Source organism: Pongo abelii, chromosome X, assembly GCF_028885655.2.
Source record: "Pongo abelii isolate AG06213 chromosome X, NHGRI_mPonAbe1-v2.0_pri, whole genome shotgun sequence".
NCBI lineage: Eukaryota > Metazoa > Chordata > Mammalia > Primates > Hominidae > Pongo > Pongo abelii.
The window spans coordinates 16,934,475-16,939,829 of NC_072008.2; the positions used below are offsets into that span (position 1 = coordinate 16,934,475).

Consider the following 5,355-nt stretch of genomic DNA (forward strand, 5'->3'; position numbering starts at 1 on the left):
CAGGCGCATCCGCCCTGGGAAAAGTGAGAGGAGGCGGAGAGGCGGGTCTGGGAGCCAACGGCTCCGGCACCGAGACCAATGACGCGCGGCGGGCGGGTTTCACGCGGCGTTCGGAGGCGGGCTTCTGGGGGAGGGCGGAGCGTGCCGCGGCAGGAAGTTGGCGATGCGCAGGCGCGAGGGCTCGCCCGGCGCTCCCAGGGCCGGCCGCGGGGGCGGATGGGGCGCGCGGGGGCGGGGCGGATGAGGGCCCGAGGGGGCGGGGCGGATGGGGGCGCGCGAGGGCGGGGCGGATGGAGGCGCGGCTGGCTGCTGAGCGGGGGCCGCGAGCCCCGGGGCGACGAGCCTTGGGGCCCGCGGGGCGTGGTTGCTTGTAGCGGCAGCGGTGGTGGGGGTGAGAGGGGGGCAGGGAGGCTGCCGCCGCTTAGCCAAGCAAAATCTCAGAGCAAGAGGGGAAAATGGTTCCTGTTCTCGAGAGATTACTGTGCCTTCAAAGTCTCCCTGATAATCACGGACATGCAATTCTCTGCACCCCTGAAATGTTCTCCTCCAGCCGACTGGCTTTTCCTGGGGCCCGGTCGGGCCGAGGTGGGGCTGGTCTCAGACGGAGGAGATCTTTTGGAGAGGCCGCGGGCGTTTTCTGCCTGCAAAAGCCGCCGGGCCGCCCTGTTAGGCTATATGTGCAGCCTGTGGCGGCACAGGCCGCCGGCGGGCCGAAGCCGATTTACACTGTTACATTTTAATTTGTTAGATGTTTGGGTCCTTACGACGATGGTTTGCGGCCTCTTCGTGCTTCAGGGGATTTTGTTCCTGCACTGGCGTTCCTTTCTCATCCCAGCCTCGGCCCCTGCTGAGTCATTTTTGTCACCTGCAGGGGTCCCAGCGCGACCCCACCCCAAGCTGGCGGAGCTGGAGAGAGCAGGGCTGAACTACCCTGGGCCTGCTTACCTGAGCCCTGCTCTGCTCGGGAACTTCGTAGCCCCTGAGGAGTGTGTCGGGGGAGGAGAAAGCTGGCTGCAAGGCCAAAAGGGGAATAGAGAGAAGAAAATGAGGGCCAGGAGCAGAGGGGACGGAGTTGGGGGAGGCAACCAAGGTGCCTGCGTGCAAAGGGAACCGAAGTGTACGTCCAGCTCCGAGAGAGGCTCCTCTTGCAAAAGCACCCCCGGAACATTTGCTGCCTTGATACCTTTCCAAGTGCCTTCATGCTCAGATGCTATCTTGCAGATGCCGCTGTCATGCCCACTTTTCTGACTGGGACGCAAACCCAGACGTTAGTCAGTGGCAGAACCAGTCACATTCCCTTCTGTAGATATTTACTGTCTTGTTTCCGATACAATACAGTTCATTATTATAGCGCCCTCCCCCCATTCTGGGTCAAGGAATCTTGTTAGTGCCTAAGGCTGAGGGGGTGGCTAGAGAGGGAAGAGAGTTGGAAGGGTGTTTAAGCAATACAGCCCTCATATTCTAGGACATTAGTTGGCAAGACTTTTTCTACAAGGACCGAGATAGTAAATATTTTAGGCTTTGGGGGCAACTGCTCGACTCTGTCGCGTTGCAGCGCAAAGCAGCCATGGAAAATATGGATGCATTTGGCTGTGTTCCAATAAAACTACAGACACTAAAATCGTTTTCACGGGTCACAAAATCTTTTGATTTTTTTTTTCTACCACTTGAAAACGGAAAAACCATTCTCAGCTCGCGGGTCATACAAAAACGTGGTAGGTTAGATTTAGTCGGAGGACTGTAGTTTGCCCACCTTGTTCTAGAATAATTGTACCTTATGGCTCTGCTTCAAAGAGAACCTCGTGTGCAAAGCAAGAGGCGGCTTGGGAGATGATTTGTATCCCTTTAATACAGTGTACTCATTTCTGACAAGTAGACATGATTTCCAAAACCTATTAAAAGAAATGTTTAAAGGACTGAAAGAAAAGAAATCTTCCCAGACGACTTGGCTTTAAAATCTTGATACTGTTTACCTCAGTGAGGGTCAGAGAAGGAAATATGGAACAAATATTTTGGGAATTTCTGAGAATATTCACACACTATCATGCATTTAATCGGAAAGTATCATGTACAGCATATTTCATTAGTTTTGCATTTCTGTTGTTGTTAGATTGAATCTGTCAATTCTATTTAATTTTTTGGCCTTTTTTCCGTACTACTTTTTTTGCGTTAAAAAAAGTGATGTGTTTTCTCTCTTGGATTGCTTAACTGTTGGGTTTGTTTTGCCTTTCTCCCCAACCTCTTAGCTCTGGTCCTAATCTTTTCTGGCACTTTTCTGGGGTTCTTTTTGTCTCTCCCGTGCTCAGCTAATAGAGTAAGGCACAAACAGGTGCACCCACACAAGGAAGGGATGAATTTTATTTCATTTTTTCGAAAATGCAAATTCTAAATGGACTTCATGATTGCGCTTAGTCACAACTTGAAGTTTGAAAAACACTACACTATGATTTTTAAATTTCTATTTCTTTTTTTTTTTTTTTTTTTTTTTTGAGAGAGGCTCTCATTCTGTCACCCAGGCTGGAGTGCAGTGGCACGATCACAGCTCACTGCAGCCTCAACCTCCTGGGCTCAGGCAAACCTCACATCTCAGCCTCCCAAGTAGCTGGGACCACAGACACAGGCCACCATTCCCAGATTTTGTTTTGTTTTGTTTTTAGTAGAGACAGGGTTTCACCGTGTTGCCCAGGCTGGTCTCGAACTCCTGAGCTCAAGGATCTGCCCACCTTGGCCTCTCAAAGTGCTGAGATTGCAGGCATGAGCCACCGTGCTGGGCCTAGTTTTTAAACCTTTAGCTGTTCCTGACTACCCTTTATAAAATAGCAACACGCCCTCATCCACCCCCACAGGTAATCACCTCCTATCCCCTTTACTCTATTTTCTGTTTTTTCACAGCGCTTATCGCTTATCGCCATCTGACAGATGTTTGTCCACAGGCTTTTTCTTGCACACTAGAATGTAGATTAGAGGGTAGGATTCTTGTTTTGTTGTGCCCTCAGCACCTGGACCAGTGCTTACCAGATGAGGAAGCTGAGCCAGAGTGGTGACGTTTCTTGCCAAGGTGACATAGCTAGTGAGTGTTGGAGTTGGAATTTGAATTTAATCAGTCTTATATTAAGACAGCGAAAGTGATCCTATGGATAGAATAAACTATTTACTAAAAGGAATCAGAGACATAATACCCAGACATACCTGCAGAGTGATTCCATGTTCATTAGCAGCTATGGTTCACTAGGTTGGGGGCAAAAAAGTTTTAGCCATTCAAAAAAATTTTTGAAGTACCTACTGTGAGCCAAGCAGTGTTCTGGAAACTGCAGCTAGCTGGATGAACAAGACATACAGAGACCCTGCTCTTTTATACTCTCCTTTATTGTTTGTTTTTCTTATTACAAAAACAAAGCTTGTTACAGAAAGATCTGAAAATTATACAAGCAAAAGAGGAGCATAAGGAATACCAATTTTGTTTCTGGCCAAATTCATCCAGTCATCATTAGGAGCAGAAGAAAATACTCTAAAATATTAATAGCCGTTGTCTCTTGATACTAGTATATTGTTATTTTATTCTTCATATATTGCCCTATTTTAAAATTTTTTCCACTGGATGCATACTGCTCATATAAATAGAAAAAACGCATGCATTTTAGAAAAAAAATGTCAGAGGAGTAATACAAATGAAGAGTTGTCTTAATGTGATAAAATTCTAAGAAATGTCTTTTAAAATATTGTTTAATGCAATTGTGTGAGAGGGAGTTGAAGGAAAATTATTTTAATAGAAAATACACTGTTCTTTGAACTCGTACTTTGTTTGCATTGACTATTGTGATATTTTATTAGGAAAAGTGAAGTAACTGTTTTATACTTACAAATGTGTTAATATGTAACCTTTGTGGGGTGTCCCTCTAGATTTCTAAAAGACCAGCATACCCTGTTGCTAGCTGTTGAGGCTAAGCCACTTGAGCTCTGCACTGGGGACAGTGAATAAAGGAAATGACCTAGACCAGAATTACTGAGGCTTAGACTTAGAATCACTGGGGCGTGGTAAATAAATATTTGTCAAACGAAAAATAATGAACAAGAAACTCCTCTTAGGCTTGTCCCAATCCATAAGCAGCAATGAGAAAGCTTCGCATGTAAACCTTCTTTTTTTAATTTTATTTTTAATGGACATCACAGTAGTATAAATTTATGGGGTACAATGTGATGTTTTGATATATGTTTACATTGTGAGATGATTAAATCAAGCTAATTAACAAATTCATCACCTCTCATAGTTAACATTTTTTGTGGTGAAAACTCTTAAAATATACGCTCAGCAATTTTGAAATATATAACACATTAATATTTATTATAGTCACCATTCTGTAGAATAGATCACTAAAGCTTAGTTCTCCTAACTGTAGAATCTTCTTGTAGACACATAGCCCTGAGTGTTTCACTCCAAGCACAATGTTCTTTTATTCAAAGTTTTCATATACAATGCATTCTTATTTACCACTGAAGACCTCTTCTGAAATTCATTATAGTGTACGTTTGTTGTAATTTCTGGCCACCATCCATTTTTCCTTTTCCAGGAAACAGCATGCTTGATTCCTTTTGAGTGAACTACTCTTCCTTAATCAGTTACAGTTTGGGAGGACTGTCCATCAGGATGTCCCACTCTCTACCAGCTAAAAGGTAGGGCACCCGACCCCAGTGGGCAACACCCTTCTTGGAATGTGAGTTCTATAGATTCATGCTGGTGAAACACCTGGAGGTGCAAGTGCATTGATTCCTGCTTCCTGGATCTCTGGAATGGCTCTGGTTCCTCCCCTTTCCAAGTTGGCTCCTTTGATTCTGTGAGCTCTTACGTAGTTTTTCAATGAGCAATAATCGCGCCTCAGATAAACCTCATTGGCTACGATACTGCCACTGTGCAAAGCTCCTACGTAGCTTTTATAGATTTCCTTTTTCCTTAAGTTAGCCTGTGTCCATTTGTTGCCTACCATCAAAGAAATCTGATATTTGCGTAAACCTACCTCCTTCTCTCTCCAAGTCCTGAATTTAACCACAGATTATCCTGAATAAGGAACGTGACATTTGTAGCTGGAGAGGACACAGACACAATACTAAAAAATTGTGCTTGCAATTGTATAAGAAAGATACAACACTCTGGAAAGCAAAAGCTATGCTAAGTATTTCACATAGAGCTGATTCAATACAGATAATTGGGTACATACCAGCTACCTCACCTGCTGGCTGGCACTCCCCACAGTCATTACTCCGACAACTGAGAAGAGTAGTACTCGGCTGAGACTCAGATCACCAACGAAGGTGTGGCTGGTTGGTGCTGGCAGCTGTGTGGTATGGTGGTTCTGGGAA

General features: G+C 45.2%; 1 pseudogene; it reads right to left on the bottom strand.

Moving 5' to 3' along the window:
• Nucleotides 1-4,844: 4,844 nt before the first annotated feature.
• On the bottom strand, nt 4,845-4,917 carry LOC112131073 (U4 spliceosomal RNA; annotated as a pseudogene).
• Nucleotides 4,918-5,355: the final 438 nt, after the last annotated feature.